We start from the raw sequence: 23,095 nt of genomic DNA, 5'->3' as shown, positions 1-23,095 counted from the left end.
ATACAGTAAATTTAACTCAATTCAATTTCATGAAATACACTATGCCAAAATTGCATGTATTAAAAATAAGTTGCAAAATGAATTCTTATTCCCTAGAAGCCTATAATTATACAAATAATTATAATACAAAGGAAGTAATTTAAGTATAATAGGAGAGATAAAAACTCTGCAGTATCCCTATGGCAGTTTAAAGGAGAAAGTGAGAGTAAGAGCAAAAAAAAATAAAATTACTAAAGATTAGGAAGGGCTTCATGAAAAGGGTGAGAGAGAAGAACCATAAACCTAGTAAACTTTTACTCTTTAGATATCTTAGATGTTTTTAAGTGTAGGATAGACCAATGTCCTCCAAATGATTCTATAGAAACCTAGGTTTGATTTGAATTAGAATTTTATCATTTAAAAAAATCTTTACAATAAAAATGAGATACAAACTCAAATGTATTATACACTTACATTTAGAATTCTGGAGACCACCAAAATATTATTATGTACTATAGATGAGGATTTTTTCATACATGAGAATAAAATCTAATGTAGTATCTCTATGGAAACATCCAAATTTCCTATGAACATAGCATTAATTTAAAGTATTATAGTCTAATTTATTTTTAGTTAAATTATAAAACTTCTGCTTATGACTAAGATTGTGTAATAGGTGTCAGATTTACCCTTTCACAGACAGAACTAAGTTCCAGGCAAAATATAAAAATAAAACAAAGCATGGTTTTCAGTACATTGTGAATCAGGCAGTGAAGAAGTTATGTCTAAGATTTGGGAAACAAATGAATTGAGGCCTACATTTTCCCCAGATTTCTTCCTGGAAAGAATATCCAGGACATGTCACAGAAAAGAAGACAAGGAGAACCCAGTAGTCTCCTTAATTTAGAAGGCAGAGCTGGGAGTCAGAGAGACCAAGTCGGCTATAGTTCACAGTTCAAAGTATTGGAAAGGAGAAACAAGCATAGAGCAAGAAATCTGGAAATGTAAAGTTTCCCTTGAGTCTTCAGCTGAGCACTTAACAGTAGATGCATGTGAGGTAACATAAGACCGGGGTGGGAGGACAGGAAAGAATAATCTATGGAAGTCACACAAGGCTGGGAAGTTTCTGTTCTTTTCAGCCAAAATGAAGGACCTTATAATCCACACAGCATATACTATAGTACTAAAGATTTTGCCTCAGTAATGGGTTAAAAATAACCATAAAGGTACACTGGTCCTGAGTAACAAAATTTAAAAGCAAGCCCCAAAAGGGTCAAACTCTTTCCAAGTAACTTCGCCACATCCTAGAATATAGCTCAAGAATATTTATAAGAAAACAAAAATGTAAAGCATCTAACAATGTAAATTATGTCTGACATTCAATTAAAAAACAAGCCATGTAAAGAAGTAGGAAAACACAACCTTTAATGAGGAAAAAATCAATCAAGTAAAACCAACCTAGAAATAACATGGAAAGTAAAATTAGTAGGCAAAATCATTAACACCATTACATTAACTATATTCTATAAAATACAAAAAGCTTCTCTATGTGAAAGATTAAAATTTATAAAATCAATTTTTATTTTTTATTTTTTAAAGATTTTATTTATTTATTTGAGAGAGAGAGAATGAAAGATAGAGAGCACGAGAGGGAAAGGGTCAGAGGGAGAAGCCGACTCCCTGCCGAGCAGGGAGCCTGATGCAGGACTCGATCCCGGGATTCCAGGATCATGACCTGAGCTGAAGGCAGTCGCTTAACCAACTGAGCCACCCAGGTGCCCTATAAAATCAATTTTTAAATAGCTTTAGAATGATTCAAATTTTCTAAATCTTATGTCAATTTAGGAATTGTCCATTTCATCTAAACTTTCAACTGTGTTGGCATCAAGTTGTTTATAATATCCTTTTATGGTTTAAAAAAAATCTTTAAGTTCTGTATTTTCTGTTTCTTGGCTCTTTGTTCTCTCTCATGTCTTTCTCTCTGTCACTCTGACTCTGTCTCTCTCTCCCCCTCAGACCACAATTAATATATTTAAACTAGAAATCAAAAATAGAAAAATAGCTGGAAATTGCAAAATTATTGGAGATTAAACAACACACTGGAGAGTGAACAACCCATGGATTAAAAAAGAAGCCTCAGGAGAAATTTTAAAATATTGTGAAGTACATGAAAATGAAAAAAAAAAGGAAGAACTTAGTGAAGTTCATGAGATGCAGTGAAAGCAGTGTTTAGAGGGAAATTTATAGCATTAGAATGTATATATTCGAAAAGAAGAAAGATCTAAAATAAAGACTTTAAGCTTCCACCTTAGGAAACTAGATAAAGAAGAACAAATTAAATCCAAAGTGAGAAAAAGAAAAACAATAATAAGAATTGGAACAGAAGTAAATTAAATTTTAAAACATAAAATCAATAGAAAAAAATCAGTAAAACCTAAAGTTTGTTCTTTGAAAAGATCAATAAAATTGTTAAGCCTCTAGCCAAGCTAACTAATAAAAAGAAGAGACACAAATTATTAATATTAGAAATGAAAAAGGAACCATCATTACAGATTAAATTTAAAGGATAATAAAAGTATATTATGAATAACTCTATTCCTGCAAATTTGAAAATGTAGATGAAATGGACCAATTCTTTGAAAGACGCATCTGCCAAAATGCACACAGGAAGATATAAACAATATGAAAATCCTGGTATATATTAAAGAAATAGAATAAGTAATTAATAACCATCCAAAACAGAAATCACCAAACCTAAAAGAGTTCAGTGCTGAAATCTAACAAATACTTAAAGAAGAAATTATGCTAATTCTCTACAGTCTCACCCAAAATGTAAAAGGAGAGGAAATACTTCCTAATTCACTTTATAAGGCCAGCATTACCCTAATACTAAACCACAGAAAAACATTACAAGAAAATTATAGAGCCATATCATTCTTGAACATAGACACATAATCCTCAAAAAACTAGCATATGAAATCCAACAATGAATAAAAATATTTATAAACTACAATCAAGTGATATTTTCCAAGGCATGAAGTACTATTTCAAAATTCAAAAATCAGTTAATGTAATCCAATGCATTAGCAGATTAAAGAAATAAATCAATAGATGCAGAAAAAGCATTTGGCAAAATCCAATGCCCATTCATGATAAAAAATCTCAGCTAACTTGGAATAGTGGGGAACATCTTCAATTTGATAAAGAACAACTGCACAGGCTCAAAAAAGAAAAAAAAAAACAGCTAACAACATACTTAATGATAAGAAACTTTAAGCTTCCCACAAGGATCAAGAATAAGGCAAAGTTTTTCCCTATCACCACTGCTTTTCACATCATGTTGGAAGCCTTAACTAATGCAATAAAATTACAAAAGGAAATAACAGGTATACATATTGGGAAAGGAGAAATAAAACTGTCTTTATTTGCAACCCACATGATTATTGACCAAAAAACCCTCCTAAAACTAATGAACAATTTTACAAGGTTGCAGGATACAAGGTTGGTGTACAAGAAGTCAACAGCTTTTCTATATACCAACAATTAAAAAGTGGAACTTGAATTTAAAAACACAGTACCATTTATATTAGCATCCCCCCACAATGGAATATTAGGTATAAATATAATAAAATATATTCAAGATATATGTGATGAAAACTACAAAACTGTTATGAAAGATATATATATATATATATATAAAACCCCTAAGAACATAGGGAGATATTCCATGTTCATGGGTAGGAAGACTCAATATTGCCAAGATGTTGGTTTTTCTCAACTTGATTTGTTGATTCAATGTAATCCTTATCAAAATCCCAGCAGGTTATTTTCTGAATATTAACACAGTAATTCTAAAGTTAATTGGAAAGACAAAAGACCCAGAATTAGCAACTCAATATTGAAGGGGGAGAATGAATTCAGAAGAATGACACTACCTGACATCCAACACTTAGTATAAAGCTACAGTAATCAAGACAATGCAGTATTAGCAAAAGAAAAGACATAAAGATCAATAGGACAAAATAGAGAGCACATAAATAGACCCATGTAAATAGAGTCAACTCATTTTTAACAAAGGAACAAAGGTATAAAATGGAACAGTCTTTTCAGCAAGTGGTGCTGGAAAAGCTGGATGTTCACATAACAACAAAAGAAAGAAAGAAAGAAAGAAAGGAAAGAAACTAGACACAGACTTTACATCCTTCATAAAATTTAGCTTAATATGAATCACAGACCTTAATGTAAAATGCAAAATTATAAAATTCCTAGAAGATAATATAAAAGAAATCCTAGATGACCTTGGGTATGGTGATACCTTTTTAGATACAACACCAAGATATAATCAATGAAAGAAATAATCCATAGGCTGGACTTCATTAAAATTTAAAACTTCTACTCTGTGATAGACAATTTCAAGAGAATTAGAAGACAAGCCACAGAGGAAGAAAAAATATTTGCAAAAGATATATCTGATAAAGGACCATTTTTCAAAATATACAAGGAACTCTAAAACTCAAGAGTAAGAAAATGAGGAACCAGATTTGAAAAAGAAAGAAAGAAAATGGTCAAACAAGCTAAACAGACACATCACCAAAAAAGATACACAAATTACAAGTATACATATGAAAAAAGGCTTAATATTATATGACGTTAGTGAATTACAAATTAAAACAATGAAATAAAATTTCATACCTTTTAAATGGCCACATCCAAAACACTGACAACATCAAATGCTGGCAAGGATTTGGAAAAATAGGAACACTTCATTCATTACTTGTGGAAATGCAAAATGTTATGGGCCCTTTGGAAAACAGGTTGGCAGATGTTTATGAAACTAAACATACTCTTAAAATATGATCCAGCAATTGTACTCCTTTGGTATTTACCCTGGTGAATTGAAAACTTATGCCCACACAAAATGTGTGCATGAATAACTATAGCAGCATTATGTATAATTGCCCAAACGTGGAAGCAACCAAGATTTCCTTCAGTAAATGAACAGAAAATTTACTGTGGTACATCCAGACAATGGAATATTACGCAGTGTTAAAAAGAAGTGAACTATAAAGCCATGAAAAGACATGAAGGGAGGTTCGAAAACAATGGCAGACGAGTAGGGGACCCTATTCCAACCAGTCTCCAGAATTGAGCTGAATATCTACCAGACCACTCTGAACACCCAAGAAATCAGCCTGAGATGTAAGAAGATAGATCTGGATCTCTACAAAGAGAATATCACAAGTGGTTGGTTTTGAGGTATGAAGCAGGGAGCAGTGATTCTGCAGGCAGATATCTGAGGATAAACACCAGGGGGTGGGAGCCTGGCTGTAGGGATCCAACACTGCCGGTGAGCAATAGCCTCCTGCGCTGGTGACTGGGCACAGATTCGCAGACTGGTAGTGACACGGAAAGGACGTTAGGGCAGCCCCCCAGACTGAAACCTGGAGTGGTGGGGCCACTCATGCGAACTAGGGGCAGCTGGAAGTTTTAGAAGCACAAATGGCAGAGACATGCCCTGACATGGGGGTGAGGACCGGAAGCCCTGCTGAGGGATGCACAACCCAGGATGCTGCAGTTTATGGCAGCACAGACAGAAATGGAGATAGTCTGGTTTGGAGAGCTCCCTGAAGAACAGACGGTGATCTCTCTGGTCTGACTCTCGGGAGAGACATGGAAAGCTGCCGGGGAAAGCCTCCAGAAAACAAAAGCCCCCCAAAAATGGTTTTCACTGAGCCTATCCCCCACCACAGGGGGCAGGGCAACTCTGCCCAAACAGGGTTGCCTGAGTAACAGTGCAGCAGGCCCCTGCCCCAGAAGACAGGTTGGGAGGACAAGAGGTGAGCAACCCTAAAGTCCCTATAAAACAGATGCATCTTGCTTGGGTTGTGGTCAATGATTTGGACGCTGTATATTCCCTCAACCACCCCGCAACAGAATGACTAGGAAGAAGGACCCCCAAAATAGGAAAGACTCAGAGATATGACTTATGTCGCATATTTACAAATGGATTCAGATATAACCAAGATGTCGGAGATGGAATTCAGGCTAGCAATTGTGAAGAAAATAGCTAGAATGGAGAAATCGATTAATGGCAACATAGAGTCTCTAAGGGCAGAAATAAAAGCTGAATTGGCAGAACTTAAAAATGCTATCAGTGAGATCCAATCTAATCTAGATAATCTAACAGTTAGGGTAAGTGAGGCAGAAGAATGAATTAGTGATGTAGAAGACCATTTCATAGATAAAAAGGGAAAAGAGGAGGCCACGGAAAAACAACTCAAAATCCATGAAAATAGAATCAGAGAAATAAGTGATGCCATGAAATATTCCAATATCAGAATTATTGGGATCCCTGAGGGGGTGGAGAGAGAGAGAGGACTAGAAGATATATTTGAGCAAATTGTAGCTGAGAACTTCCCTAATCTGGGGAATGAAACAAACATTTGTGTCCTAGAGGCAGAGAGGACCCCTCAGAAGATCAAGGAAAACAGGGCAACACCCCGGATTGTAATAGTAAAACTCACAAATCTTAGAACCAAGGAAACCATCTTAAGGGCAGTTAGGGGGAAGAGATTCCTTATGTACAGAGGGAGGAATAGCAGAATAATGTCAGACCTCTCCACAGGAACCTGGCAAGCCAGAAAGGCCTGGCAAGACATATTCAGGGTATTAAATGAGAAGAACATGCAGCCAAGAATACTTTATACAACAAGACTGTGATTTAGAATGGATGGAGAGATACAGAGCTTCCAACTCTGGCAGAAACTGCAAGAATATGTGACCATCAGGCCGGCCCTGCAAGAAATATTAAAGGGGTTGTATAAAAAGAGAAAGAAAGTGATATAGAACAGAAATTTACAGGGACAATCTATAAAAACAAGGTCTTCACAGGCAACATGATGACAATAAATTCATATTTTTCAATAATCACTCTCAACATGAACGGCTTAAATGCCCCCATAAAATGGCACACGGTTGCAGATTGGATAAAAAGACAGGACCCATCCATATGCTGCCTACAAGAGACTCATTTTGAACCTAAAGATACATCCAGACTGAAAGTGAAAGGATGGAGATTCATCTTCAATGCCAACGGACCTCAAAAGAAAGCTGGGAGGCAGTTCTTATATCAGAAAAATCATATTTTAAGCTCAAGACAGTAGTTAGAGACACAGAAGAACACTATATCATTCTTAAAGGGTCTATCGAACAGGATGATCTAACAATTATAAATATCTATGCCCCCAACATGGGAGCAGCCATCTATATAAGCCAAATGTTAACCAAAATAAAGAGTCATATTGATATTAATACTTTAATAGTAGGAGACCTCAATACTCCACTCTCAGCAATGGACAGATCATCTAAGCAGAAAATCAACCAAAAAACAAGAACTTTGAATGACATGCTACACCAGAAGGACCTCAAAGATATATACAGAACATTCCACTCTAAAACAACAGAATACTCATTCTTCTCAAGCACACATGGAACTTTCTCCAGAATAGACCATATACTGGGTCACAGATCAGGTCTCAACCGATACCAAAAGATTGAGATTATTCCCTGCATATTCTCAGACCATAATGCTTTAAAACTGGAACTCAATCACAAGAAACAATTTGGAAGAAATTCAAACACTTGCAAGCTAAAGACCACTCTGCTTAAGAATGGGTCAACCAGGAAATCAAAGAACTTAAACAATTCATGGAAACGAACAAGAACGAAAACAAATTGGTCCAAAATCTATAGGATACTGCCAAGGAGGTCCTAAGGGGGAAATACATAGCCATCCAAACCTCATTCAAAAAAAAAAAGGAAAATCCCTAATTTACCAACTAACTTTACACCTTAAGAAACTGGAGAAAAAAACAACAAATAATGCCTAAGCCATGCACCAAAATAGAAATAATTAAGATTAGAACAGATATCAATGAATTAGAAACCAGAAATACAGTAGAACAGATCAATGAAACTAGAAGCTGGTTCCTTGAAAGAATTCATAAGATCGATAAACCACTAGCCAGACTTATTCAAAAGAAAACAGAAAGGACCCAATTAATAAAATTATGAATGAAAGGGGAGAGATCACGACTAATCCCAAGGAAATAGAAACAATTAGAAATTATTATCAACAACTATATGCCAATAAATTGAGCAACCTGGAAGAAATGGATGCCTTCCTGGAAACCTATAAGCTACCAAGACTGAAACAGGAAGAAACTGACAACCTGAATATGCCAATAACCAGTAACGAGATTGAAGCAGTGATCCAAAACCTCCAAAAAACAAGAGTCCAGGGCCTGATGGATTCCCTGGGGAATTCTACCAAACATTCAAAGAAGAAATAATACCTATTCTCCTGAAGCTGTTTCGAAAAATAGAAACAGAAGGAAAACTTCCAGACTCATTCTATGAGGCCTGCATTACCTTAATCCCCAAACCAAGCAAAGACCCCATCAAAAAGGAGAATTTCAAACTGATATCCCTGATGAATATGGATTCCAAAATCCTTAACAAAATCCTAGCTAATAGGATACAACAATACATTAAAAGGATCATCCACCATGACCAAGTGGGATTTATCCCCGGGATGCTAAGGTGGTTCAACATTCGCAAATCAATCAATGTGATAGAACACATTAATAAGAGGAGAGAGAAGAACCATATGGTCCTTCCAATTGATACAGAAAAAGCATTTGACAAAATACAGCAACCTTTCCTGATTAAAACTCTTCAGACTATAGGGATAGAAGGAACATTCCTCAAGTTCGTAAAATCCATCTATGAAAAACCCACAGTGAATATCATCCTCAATGGGGAAAAGCTGAGAGCCTTTCCCTTAAGATCAGGAACACGTCAAGGATGCCCACCCTCGCCACTATTGTTCAACATAGTACTAGAAGTCCTAGCAACAGCAATCAGACAACAAAAAGAAATAAAAGGCATTCAAATTGGCAAAGAAGTCAAACTCTCTCTTTTTGTAGACGACATGATACTTTATGTGGAAAAACCAAAAGACTCCACCCCCAAATTACTAGAACTCATCCAGCAATTCAGTAATGTGGCAGGATACAAAATCAATGCACAGAAATCAGTTGTTTTCTTATACACTAACAGTGCAACTGTAGAAAAAGAAATTAGAAAAATGATTCTATTTACAATAGCACCAAAAACCATAAGATACCTCGGAATAAACCTAACCAAAGAGGTAAAGGACCTATACTGTAGGAACTACAGAACACTCATGAAATAAATTGAAGAAGACAGAAAAAGTTGGAAAAATATTCCATGCTCATGGATCGGAAGAATAAACATTGTTAAAATGTCTATACTACCCAGAACAATCTGTACCTTCAACGCCATCCCGATCAAAATCTAATGACTTTTTACAAAGTGCTAGAACAAACAATCCTAAAATTTGTATGGAATCAGAAGAGACCCCGAATCACCAAGGAAATGTTGAAAAAGAAAAACAAAGCTGGGGCATCACGCTGCCCGATTTCAAGGTATATTACAAAGCTGTGATCACCAAGACAGCATGATACTGGCACAAAAACAGACATATAGACCAATGGAACAGAATAGAGAGCCCAGATATGGGCTTTCAACTCTATGGTCAAATAATCTTTGACAAAGCAGGAAAAAAACATGCAATGGAAAACAGACAGTCTCTTCAATAAATGGTACTGGGAAAGTTGGACAGCCACATGCAAAAGAATGAAACTCGACCATTCTCTAACACCATACACAAAGATAAACTCAAAATGGATGAAAAACCTCCATGTAAGACAGGAATCCATCAAAATCCTAGAGGAGAACATAGGCAGTAACGCCTTTAATATCGGCCACAGCAACTTCTTTTAAGATACATCTCCAATGGCTAGTGAAGCAAAAGCAAAAATGAGCTTTTAGGACATCATCAAGATAAAAAGCTTCTGCACAGCAAAGGAAACAGTCAACAAAACAAAGAGGCAACCCACAGAATGGGAGAAGATATTTGCAAAGGACGGTACAGACAAAGCACTGATTTCCAAGATCTATAAAGAACTTCTCAAACTCAACACCCAAAAAACAAACAATCCAGTCAAAAAATGGGCAGAAGACATGAACAGACACTTCTCCAAAGAAGACATACACATGGCTAATGGACACATGAAGAAATGTTCATCATTATTAGCCGTCAGGGACATTCAAATCAAAACCACATTGAGATACCACCTTATACCAGTTAGAATGGCAAAAAATGACAAAGCAAGAAACAACAAATGTTGGAGCGTTTGTGGAGAAAGGGAACCCTCTTACACTGTTGGTGGGAATGCAAGTTGGTACAGCCACTTTGGAAAAGAGTGTGGATGTTCCTCAAAAAATTAAAAATAGTGCTACCCTATGACCCAGCAATTGCACTCCTGGGTATTTACCCCAAAGACACAGATGTAGCAAAAAGAAGGGCCATATGCACCCTAATGTTCATAGCAGCAATGTCTGCAATAGCCAATATGTGGAAAGAGCCGAGATGCCCTTCAACAGATGAATGGATAAAGAAGGTGTGGTCCATATATACAAGGGAATATTACTCAGCCATCAGAAAGGATGAATACCCAACTTTTACATCAACATGGATGGGACTGGAGGAGATTATGCTAAGTGAAATAAGTCAAGCAGAGAAAGTCAATTATCATATGGTTTCACTTATTTGTGGAACATAAGAAATAGCCTGGAGGACATTAGGAGAAGGAAGGGAAAAATGAAGGTGTAGAAATCGGAGGGGAGACGAACCATGAGAGACTATGTACTCTGAGAAACAAACTGAGGGTTTTAGCGGTGGAGGGGGTGGGGGGATGTGTTATCCCAGTGATGGGTACTAATGAGGGTGCATACTGCATGGAGTACTGGGTGTTATACCAAAAGAATGAAGCATGGATCACTACATCAAAAACTAATGATATATTGTATGGTGACTAACATAAAATAAAATAAAATTTAAAAAGAAAAAAAGACATGAATGAAACTTACATGTATATTACTAAGTCAAAGAATTCAATCTGTAAAGACTACATGCTATAGTCAAACTATATGACACCTGGAGAAGGCAAAACTCTGGAAACAGTAAAAGGATTAAATAGATGCCAGATCTTATGGGGAAAGGAATGTGAAAAAACAGCACAGAGGATTTTTAGGTCAGTGAAACAATTCTCTGTACTACATTGTTGTGTAAATGTGATTATTAATTTATCCAAATTCATAGATGTACACCAAGAGTAAATCTAAATGTTAACTACAGAAGTTGTGTGATAATTATGTATCAAGTGTAGGTTCATTGGTTGTAACAAATGTAACACTGTGGTGTGGAATGTCTATAGTGGGAGAGTTTGTGCTTGTGTGGGAACAGTGAGTAAAGGGGGTTCTCTGTACTTTCTGTTCAGTTTTGCTGTGAATCTAAAAGTGCTCTAAAAATGTTTATAATAAAATAAAGAAATAGTTGCTAGAGGGAAGGTCGTTGGGGGTGGGCAAAATGGGTAAAGGATAGTGGGAGATACAGGCTTCCAGTTATGGAATAAATAAGTCACAGGAATAAATAGTACAACATAGGGAATATAGTCAATGATACTCTAACTTGAAATTAAAATTTAAAAAGAAACAAATGTCAGGCTAGGACCTGAGAAATACAGCATTTCAAATTAAGAACTCAGTGGATGGGTTTAACAGCAGATTGGACACAAATAAATGATTGGTGAGTACATATTGAATCACCGAGAGAAAAAAAAAGAAGACAAAATCAGTAAAAAATATAAAACATATATAGGACAAGACAAAATGTTCTAAATTGTTGTAATTCATGCCCCAGTGGTGAATAAAGAATGAGGAAGAAACAATATTAGAAGAGAAATGGTTTATGAATTTCTATAACTTATGAAAGTCATCAACCCACATAGTCAAGAAGTGACACAAATCCAAATAGGATAAATGCAAAGAAACCACAACTAGCTGAATCATGTTAAAACTCCTAAGTATGAAAGACAAAGAGAAAAATCTTAAAAGCAGCTCGAGAGAAAAAACGTAATCTCAAAGGAGGGAAACTAATATTGATATCTGACTCAACTATATAGATTTTGAAAGCCAGAAGACAATGTTTTGACATCTTCACAATCCTGAAAGAAAATAACTTCCAATCCCAATCCCATATCCATGAAAATACAGTCTTCCAAAAGGAACACAAGTTACATATATTTTCACACCTGCACCAAATGAAATACTAAAGTCTTTTTTAGGCCAAAGGAAAATCATCCCAGATGGTAGCATGTAAGGTGTGTTTTATGGCCCAGAATATGCTCTATATTGCTAACAATTCCACATGCGCTTGTGAAGAATGTTTAATCTGCTATTGTTGGATGAAATAGCCTAAAAATGTCGGTTATATCCACTTGTATGATATTGCTGTTAAATCAGTCCTTACTGATTTTCTGCCTGCTGGATCTGTCCATTTCTGATGGAGAGGTATTAATGTGTCCAACTATAATAGTGAGTTCATCTATTTCTCCTTGTCATTCTGTAAGTTTTTGCCTCACACATTTTGATGTTCTGTTGTTACCACATACATATTAAAGATTGTTATGTTTTCTTGGAATATTGAACCCTTTCATTATGTAATGCACCTCTTTTTCTCTGATAAATTTCCTTGTACTGAAGTCTGTTCTGTCTGAAATTAATATAGGTATTCCTGCCGTCTTTTGGTTAGTGTTAGTGTGGTGTATGTTTTTCTATCCCTTTACTTTAAATCTAGATGTGTCTTTTTATATAAAATGTGTTTGTGCTTGACACCTTATAGCTGTTTCTTATTTTTTGGTCCATTCTGACAATCTCTGTCTTTTAATTAATGTATATGAACTATTGACATTTAAAGTGATTATTTAGATAGTTGGATTAATATCTACCACATACATTACTATTATATTGCCCTTGTTTTTTGTTTTATTTATTTAAAGATTTTATTCATTTATTTGACAGAGAGAGTGAGAGAACACAAGGAGGAGTGGCAGAGGGAGAGGGAGAAGCAGGCTCCCCACTGAGCAGGGAGCCCGATGCGGGGCTCGATCCCAGGACCCTGGGATCATGACCTGAGCCGAAGGCAGACACTTAACTACTGAGCCACCCAGGTGCCCCGCCCTTGTTCTTTGTAACTATTTTAGTCTTCCATACTTCTTCTGCCTTTTGTGGTTTTAATTGAGCATTTTACATTATTCCATTTTCTCTTTCTTATAATATTAATTAAACTTTTTAAAAAACTTTTTTAAGTTACTGCCCTAGAGTTTGCTATATATGTTTACAACTAACGCACATCCATTTTTAAATAACACTATACCTATTTACTGATAATTTAAGTACCTTATAATAACATAAGGTTCTTAATTCCTTCCTCTCATCCTGTGTATCATTGCTGATGTTCATTTCACTTATACATAAGCATCCATAAATATATATACAAATATATATTATTTATATACAAAGTCTTCATTTCTCCTTCACCTTTGAAGGATAATTTTGTAGGTTACAGATTTAGGTTGGGTTTTTTACCTCATTACTCTCCTGCTACTCTCTTCTTGCTTGCATGGTTTTTGAGGGGAAGTTGAATGAAACTCTTATATTTGCTCCTTAATAGAGTTTTCCCCCTCTGTTTTTCAAGATTTTTTTCTTTATCTTTGATTTCCTGAAGTTTGAATATGAAATGCCTGATTGTGTGGTTTCTTTTTTGAGGGGTCCTTATCCTTTTTGGCTCTGTCTCAGGCCTCTCTTTTTAGCTTGTAGATGGCTATCTTCTTTTTTTTAATTAATTTTATTTTATTATCTTATGTTAGTCACCATATAGTACACATTAGTTTTTGATGTAGTGTTCCTTGATTCATTGTTTGCATATAACACCCAGTGCTCCATGCAGTATGTGCCCTCCTTAACATCCATCACCAGGCTAACCCATCCCCCCACCTGCCTCCCCTCTAAAACCCTCAGTTTGTTTCTCGGAGTCCATAGTCTCTCATGGTTTGTCTCCCCCTCCGATTTCCCCCCTTCATTTTTCCCTTCCTACTATCATCTTTATTTTTTTTAACATATAATGTATTATCTGTTTCAGGGGTACAGGTCTGTGATTCATTAGTCTTACACAATTCACAGCACTCATCATAGCACATACCCTCCCCAATGTCCATCACCCAGCCCCCACCATCCCTCCTACCCCCCACCACTTCAGCAACCCTCAGTTTGTTTCTTGAGACTATGAGTCTCTTATGGTTTGTCTACCTCTATGGTTTCATTTGTTTCATTTTTTCCTCCCTTCCCCTATGATCCTCTGTCATGTTTCTCAAATTCCTCATATCAGTGAGATCATATGATACTTGTCTTTCTCTGATTGACTTATTTCGCTTAGCATAATACCCTCTAGTTCCATCCACATCATTGCAAATGGCAAGATATCGTGTTTTTTGATGGCTGCATAATATTCTAGTGTGTGTGTGTGTGTGTGTGTGTGTGTGTGTGTATACCACATCTTCTTTAACCATTCATCTGTTGATGGACATCTTGGCTCTTTCCATAGTTTGTCTATTGTGGACATTGCTGCTATAAACACTGGGGTGCATGTACCAATTCGGGTCACTATATTTGTATCTTTGGGGTAAATAACCAGAAGCACAATTTCTGGGTTGTAGGATAGCTTTATTTCCAACTTTTTGAGGAACCTTCATACTGTTTTCCAGAGTGGCTGCACCATCTTGCATTCCCACCAACAGTGTAGGAGGGTTCCCCTTTCTCTGCCTCCCCGCCAACATCTGTCGTTTCCTGACTTGTTAATTTTAGCCATTGTGACTGGTATGAGGTGGTATCTCATTGAGGTTTTGATTTGTATTTCCTTGATGCCAAATGATGTTGAGCACTTTTTCATGTGTCTGTTGGCCATTTGGATGTCTTCTTGCAGAAATGTCTGTTCATGTCTTCTGCCCTTGTCTGGCTTAGATTATTTGTTCTTTGGGTGTTGAGTTTGATAAGTTCTTTATAGATTTCAGATATTAGCCCTTTATCTGGTAAGTTAATTGCAAATATCTTCTCCCTTTCTGTCTGTTGTCTTTTGGTTTTCTTAACTGTTTTCTTTGCTGTGCAAAAGCTTTTTATCTTGATGAAGTCCCAATACTCCATTTTTGCCCTTGCTTCCCTTGCCTTTGGCGATGTGTCTAGGAAGAAGTTGCTGCAGCTGAGGTCAAATAAGTTGCTGCCTGTGTTCTCCTCAAATATTTTGATGGATTCCTGTCTCACATTTAGGTCTTTCATCCATTTTGAGTCTATTTTTGTGTGTGGTGTAAGGAAATGGTCCACTTTCATTCTTATGCATGTGGCTTTTCAATTTTCCCAACACCATTTGTTGAAGAGACTGTCTTTTTTCCATTGGACATTCCTTTCTGTTTTTTCGAAGATTACTTGATGATAGAGTTGAGGGTCCATTTCTGGGCTCTCTATTCTGTTCCATTTATCTAGGTGTCTGTTTTTGTGCCAGTACCATACTGTCTTGATGATGACAGCTTTGTAATAGACCTTGAAGTCCGGAATTCTGATTCCACCACCTTTGCTTTTCTTTTTCAAATTTCCTCTGGGTATTCGGGGTCTTTTCTGGTTCCATACATATTTTAGGATTATTTGTTCCATTTCTTTGAAAAAATTGATGGTATTTTGATAGGGATTGCATTAAATATGTAGATTGCTCTAGGTAGCATAGACATGTTCATATTATTTGTTCTTCCAATCCATGAACAGGGAACGTTTTTCCATTTCTTTGTGTTTTCCTCTATTTCTTTCATGAGTATTCTATAGTTTTCTGAGTACAGATTCTTTGCCTCTTTGGTTAGATTTATTCCTAGATATCTTATGGTTTGGGGTGCAATTGTAAATGGGATCGACTCCTTGATTTCTCTTTCTTCTGTCTTGTTGTTGGTGTATAGAAATGCCACTGATTTTTGTGGATTGATTTTATATCTTGCCACTTTACTGAATTCCTGTATGAGTTCTAGCAGTTTTGGGGTGGACTCTTTTGGGTTTTCCACATAAAGTATCATATCATCTGCAAAGAGTGAGAGTTTGCCTTCTTCCTTGCCAATTCAGATGCCTTTTATTTCTTTTTGTTGTCTGAGGGCTGAGGCTAGGACTTCTAATACTATGTTGAATAGCAGTGATGATAGTGGACATCGCTGCTGTGTTCCTGACCTTAGGGGGAAAGCTCTCAGTTTTTCCCCATTGAGAATGATATTCACTGTGGGTTTTTCATAGATGGCTTTTATGATATGGAGGTATATACCCTCTATCCTTACACTCTGAGAGTTTTATTCAAGAAAAGATGCTATACTTTGTCAAATGCTTTTTCGGCATCTATTGAGAGGATATTGTTCTTGTTCTTTCTTTTATTAATGTATTGTATCACATTGATTGATTTGCAGATGTTGAACCAACCTTGCAGCTCAGGAATAAATCTCACTTGGTCGTGTTGAATAATCCTTTTAATGGACTGTTGGATCCTATAGGCTTGTATTTTAGTAAGAATTTTTGCATCCATGTTCAACAGGGATATTGGTCTGTAATTCTCCTCTGTGATGGGGTCTTTGTCTGGTCTTGGGATCAAGGTAATTAATGCTGGCCTCATAAAATGAGTTTGGAAGTTTTCCTTCCATTTCTATTGTTTGGAACAGTTTCAGAAGAAGGGATTAATTCTTCCTAAGTGTTTGGTAGAATTCCCCTGGGAAGCCATCTGGCCCTGGGCTCTTGTTTATTGGGATATTTTTGATTACTCCTCAATTTCCTTACTGTTTATGGGTCTGTTCAGGTTTTCTATTTCTTCCTGGTTCAGTTTTGGTAGTTTATAGGTTTCTAGGAATGCATCCATTTCTTCCAGATTACCTAATTTGCTGATAGAGTTCCTCATAATATGTTCTTATAACTGTTTGTATTTCTTTGGTGTTGGTTGTATCGCTCCTCTTTCATTCATGATTTTATTTATTTGGGTCGTTTCTCTTTTCTTTTTGATAAGTCTGGCCAGGGGTTTATCAATCTTGTTAATTCTTTCAAAGAACTAGCTCCTAGTTTCGTTGATCTGTTCTCCTGTTCCTTCGGTTTCTATTTCATTGATTTCTGCTCTCATCTTTATTATTTCTCTTCTCCTGCTGGGTTTAGGCTTTATTTGTTGTTCTTTTTCTAGCTCCTTTAGGTGTGGGGTTAGGTTGTGTATTTGAGACCTTTCATGTTTCTTGAGAAAGGCTTGTATTGCTGTATACTTTCCTCTTAGGACCGCCTTTGCTGTATCCCAATGATTTTGAACAATTTTGCTTGTTTTCATTTGTTTCCCTGAATTTTTAAAATTCTTCTTTAATTTGCTGGTTGATGCATTCATTTTTTAGTAGGCTGTTCTTTAACCTACATATATTTGAGATCTTTCCAACTTTCCTCTTGTGATTGAATTCTAGTTTAAAAGCATTGTGATCTGAAAACATGCAGGGAATGATCCTAATATTTTGGTACTGGTTGAAACCTGATTTGTGAAAGAAGGAAGAAGGCAAACTAATTCTGTCTTTCTGCCTAGGATATGATCTATTCTGGAGAATGTTCCACGTGCACTAGAGAAGAATGTGTATTCTGTTTCTTTGGGATGGAATGTTCTGAATATATCTGTGAAGTCCATCTGTTGTAGTGTGTCATTTAAAACTTTTATTTCCCTGTTGATATTTTGCTTAGATGATGTGTCCATTTCAGTGAGGGGGGTGTTGCAGTTCCCTACTATTATTGTATTATTGTTGATGTGTTTCTTCGATTGTGTTATTAATTGGCTTATATAATTAACTACTCCCATGTTAGGGGCATAGATATTTACAATGTTAGATCTTCTTGTTGGATAGACCCTTTAAGTAGGATATAGTGTCCTTCCTCATCTCTTATTATAGTCTTTGGTTTAAAATCTAATTTGTCTGATACAAGGATTGCCACCCCAGCTTTCTTTTGGTGTCCATTAGCATGGTAAATTGTTTTCCATCCCCTCCCTTTAAATCTGGAGGTGTCTTTGGGTCTAAAATGAGTGTCTTGCAGGCAGCATATTGATGGGTCTTGTTTTTTTTTTATCCAATCTGATAGCCTGTGTCTTTTGATTGGGGTATTTAGCCCATTTACATTCAGGGTAACTATTGAATGATATGAATTTAGTGCCATTTTATTGCCTGTAAGGTGACTGTTACTGTATATTGTCTCTATTCCTTTTTGGTCTATGTTACTTTAAAGCTCTCTCTTTGCTTAGAGGACCCCTTTCAATATTTTTTGTAGGGCTGGTTTTGTGTTTGCAAATTCCTTTATTTTTTATTTGTCTTGGAAGCTTTTTATCTCTCCTTCTATTTTCGATGATAGCCTAGCTGGATATAGTATTCTTGGCTGCATATTTTTCTCATTTAGTGCTCTGAAGAGATCATGCCAGTCCTTTCTGGCCTGCCAGGTCTCTGTGGACAGGTCTGCTGCCAATCTAATGTTTCTACTGTTGTAGGTTGCAGACCTCTTGCCCTGAGTTATTTTCAGGATTTTCTCTTTGTCTCTGAGACTTATAAGTTTTACTATTAGATGTCGGGTGTTGACCTATTTTTGTTGATTTTGATGGGGTTCTCTGTGCCTCTTGGATTCTGATGTCTGGTTCTTTTCCCAAATTAGGGAAGTTCTCTGGTATAATTTTCTCCAATATACCTTCTGCCCCTCTCTTTCTTTCTTCTTCTTCTGGGATCCCAATTATTCTAATATTGTTTTTTCCCATGGTATCACTTATCTCTTGAATTCTGCCCTCGTGATCCAGTAGTTGTTTATCTCTCTTTTTCTCAGCTTCTTTATTCTCCATCATTTGGTCTTCTATATCACTAATTCTCTCTTCTGCCTCATTTATCCTACCAGTTAGAGCCTCCATTTTTTATTGCACCTCATTAATAGCCTTTTTTATTTTAACTTGGTTAGATTTTAGTTCTTTTTTTTTCTCCAGAAAGGGATTCTCTAGTATCATCCATGCTTTTTTCAAGCCCAACTAGTATCTTTATAATCATTATTCTGAACTCTAGTTCCAACATTTTACTAATGTCTGTATTGATTAGGTCCCTGGCAGTTGGTACTGCCTCTTGTTCTTTTTTTTTTTTTTTTTGAGGTGAGTTTTTCCATCTTGTCATTTTGTCCAGAGGAGAATAGATGAGTGAGAGATCAAAATGCTAACAGGGTAAAAACGAACCCTGAAAAATATACACTAAACAAATCAGAAGAGACCCAAAACTGGGGAAAAAAAGGGAAAGAAAAAAAGAAAAAAGAATATGATCAGGCTGGTGAATAGATCAGAGCCACACACTAGATTCTGGGCGTGTTTTGGTCTGTTAGAAGAAAATGCCTCCCAAAATTTTAACGAAAGAATAATTTATATATGTACACAAATAAGGGTAAATATGGTGAAGGGATGGAATATGACTGTAAAGATGAAAATTATAAAAGATTTTATAAAAGGAATTGATAAGATAAGAAGTTGGTTGAACAAAGAAAGAAGAAAAACTTTATAAAACAAAAAACAAGGGCACCTGGGTGGCTCAGTTGGTTAAGCGACTGCCTTCGGCTCAGGTCATGATCCTGGAGTCCTGGGATCGAGTCCCACATCGGTCTCCCTGCTCAGCGGGGTGTCTGCTTCTCCCTCTCCCACTCCCCCTGCTTGTGTTCCTGTTCTCACGTGCGCTCTCTCTCTCTCTGTCAAAAAAAAAATAAATAAATAAATAAATAAATAAATAAAAACAAAAAAAATAAAAAAACAAAAACAAAGAAGAAGGGGGAGAATGTGATCAGGCAGGAGACTAGAACAAAGCCATACACTAGAGATTTAGGGTATATTTTTGTCTGTTAGAAGAAACTGTATTTTAAAATTTTAAAGAGAGAAAAACATATATATATACAAAAAATACGGTTAACTACAATGAAGGGATAGAATATGACTCTAAAAATGAAAATTAAAAGAGATTAAAAAAACAATTGATAGGATAAAATGTTGGTTGAAAACGGGAAAAAGAAAAATTCAAAAAAGATAAATAAGGAAAATTTTTAAAAATTAACTTTGAAAGACTAAAGAATCATGGGGGAAAAAGCTCTGAATTCTATGTGCTGAATTCCCTTAGCACTGGAGTTTTGTTGTTCTCATTGATTGGTAAACTTGGTCTTGGCTGGATGTTCTTGCTGATCTTCTTGCGGATGGGCCTGTTGCGGTGGTTCTCAAATGTCTTTGCCTGAGGCGGAATTACAGTGCCCCTGTCAGGGGCCAGTCTAGGTAATCTGCTTGTATTTGCTCTTGGTAGCTTTTGTTCCCTGAAAGCTTTCCGTAGAGATTTGGAGGATGAGAATGAAAATGGTGACCTCCTAATCTCTGGTCACAGAGGAGCTGAGAGCTCGGGGCCCCACTCCTCAGTGAGCCCCCAGAGAAAAGCAGTCAATCACTCCTGTCTTCCCGGTCTCTGGCCTCACTCCATGCTCACCTGGCCTGTGACTGAGCATTTCTATCTCTGGCACACAACCCCATGTGGAGTCTCCAAACCCAGCAGATCCCTGCAGTGTTCTCCAGCGCCATTCCTCTTGGGAGAGGAAGGGGTGTCTCCTCGGATCTGCCACTTGTTGGGTCCCTGCTCGAAAAGCAGTGGCCCGACTGTGCCACAGGTCACAGTTTATGGTAACCCCAAGCTGAGAGCCCACTCCTTGGCTCCATCTTTGCAGCTGGCTTCCCTGGGAGCTCTGCCACACTCAGACACCCCTGGCCTTTCTGTGACCCCGGGGGTTCTAAGACTACACTGTCCCAGTGAGGGTTCCACCCCCCTGCTTAGCCACTGGAGCAACATCTCTCAGTGGAGCAGACTTGTAAAAGTTCTGATTTTGTGCTCCACTGCTCTATCACTTTCTGGTAGCCGGCTAATGGAGATTCCCTTCCCCTGAGGTCTATCTTCCTGAATATTGCCTTGGATTCACTTCTCCTCACATCCTACCTTCCAGAAAGTGGTCCCTTTTCTGTTCATAGAGTTGCTGCTATTCTTTTCTTTGATCTCCTGTTGAGTTTGTAGGTGTTCAGAATGGTTTGATAACTATCTGGCTGAATTCCTGGGACCAGACGAAATTTAGGTCTCCTACTCCTCTGCCATCTTGCCTACTTCTGATCCTTGCTATCATTAGAATATGGGCATAACATCTCTATAGATTCAGTGATTAGTCTTATTAGAAGCTGAATTTAATCCTTTGTGTATGTGCCCTGTTTTCCTTTAAAGATGAGCCATATTGCATGGAGCACTGGGTGTTATACACAAATAATGAATCATGGAACACTACATCAAAAACTAATGATGTACTGTATGGTGACTAACATAACATAATAAAAAAATAAAGATGAGCCTTTAAAATTCTAAAATGAAAATGAAGTATGTTTAATAGACACTGTTTTTATTGGGATCTGAATTCCAGTTGTCTCCCCCACACTTATAAGATAGCTAAAAGCTTTGATGTTTTCTCAGCCTTTCAGAAACCATGTAATTACTGGTTAATGTATTGAGGGGAAAAGTGAAGTGAAATGCCCTGCTTACTTTCATATTTTTCTTTTTGTTTCTGGATCTTGGCCCTTCAGATTTTTGCTACTTAGTAGCTCAGTCATGTCTTATAAATATTTTAGACAATATTTTCTACAACTTTTCTAGTTGATTTCTGCAAAATTGTTTGTCTGAGTTAAGCTGATCTGTCACTGCTGGAAATGAAATTATCATGTATATATTTTGATATGCTATTTACTACATAAAGTTTCATGACTAAATCCTTTAATCATATTTGCAGTCTTCCTTGGTTGGAGGAGTTATTTATTTGTCCTGGAATACAGGGTGGGAGGGAATATGTTCTAGATATGTTTTGTCGAATATTTTACTCCTGTCTTCTAATTTCCTCTTGCTCTTGTTAACAAAATCAAAGTGCCTATCAGTTCAAATGGCTATTTCCCCCCTACGTTCTAAAGATATAATGCTAATACATAAAAAAATAGTATAACATTTTGAAACAGTAATATGTTTTCATTGATTTAAATTAGGTTTTATGACTATGCTTTTTAAAAAAACATATCACTTTGACTAGGTTACATTCCCTGTTTATTCAATCAAACAATCTAGGTGATGCTGGGAAGTTATGCTACTGATGTAAAGTCCTTAATCAGTTGACTTTAAGTAAAGGAGATTACTCTGGATAATTGGGTGGGTCAGATTTAATCAGTTAGAAGCCCTTTAAACCTGGGTTGAGACTTTACAGAAAGAGAGAGAGAAAGAAATTCTGCCTGTGGACAACAACTTGGGCCCATGCCTGTGATACCCAACCTACCCTTTATGACTGCCTACCTATGGATTTTAGGTTTCCTTAGCCAGACCCACAATCATGTAAGTCAATTCCAAATTGAGGGTTCTAGAGGGGATGGGGGTGGTGGGATGGGTTAGCCTGGTGATGGGTATTAAAGAGGACACATATTGAATGGAGCACTGGGTGTTATACACAAACAATGAATCATGGAATACTACATCAAAAACTAATGATGTAATGTATGGTGATATAACATAATAAAATTTTAAAAATCTAAGGATTTATTCAGGAAAATCTGAAGCTTTCATATATGTATATATATTCTGCTTCTCTAGTTGAACCTCAACTGATAAAATGTCAATGAACATATTCTTCAGGAAAAAAAAGGAGGTCATATAGTGTAAATGAGTACAAGAGTAGGCTATAGCCATGGAATGGAGTCTGTGGTATTATATTTAAATGGGTTCCTTTGTCATGTATTTGGCAGAAATGATTATATGATACATAATTAAGTCAGACTTCTTTAAAATAATTAGCTTTGGGATTAGAAGTGGAAATAGAAACACAATTAATGAATATGCCAACTTCACCACATGAAATGTCAGGGGATAGTTAATCTTTATCCATGGCTTAAAAATGCATACCAGATTAAACTGATGATTCCCATAATTTTTTTTTCATTTCTAAAGAACAAAACATAAAAATGTTATTTCAAGGTTAAACT

The sequence above is a fragment of the Callorhinus ursinus genome, unplaced genomic scaffold, assembly GCF_003265705.2.
Source record: "Callorhinus ursinus isolate GAN/ISIS: 27379988/994484 unplaced genomic scaffold, GSC_fseal_2.0 scaffold33, whole genome shotgun sequence".
NCBI classification, from domain to species: domain Eukaryota; kingdom Metazoa; phylum Chordata; class Mammalia; order Carnivora; family Otariidae; genus Callorhinus; species Callorhinus ursinus.
Note: the sequence above shows the minus strand (reverse complement) of the source record.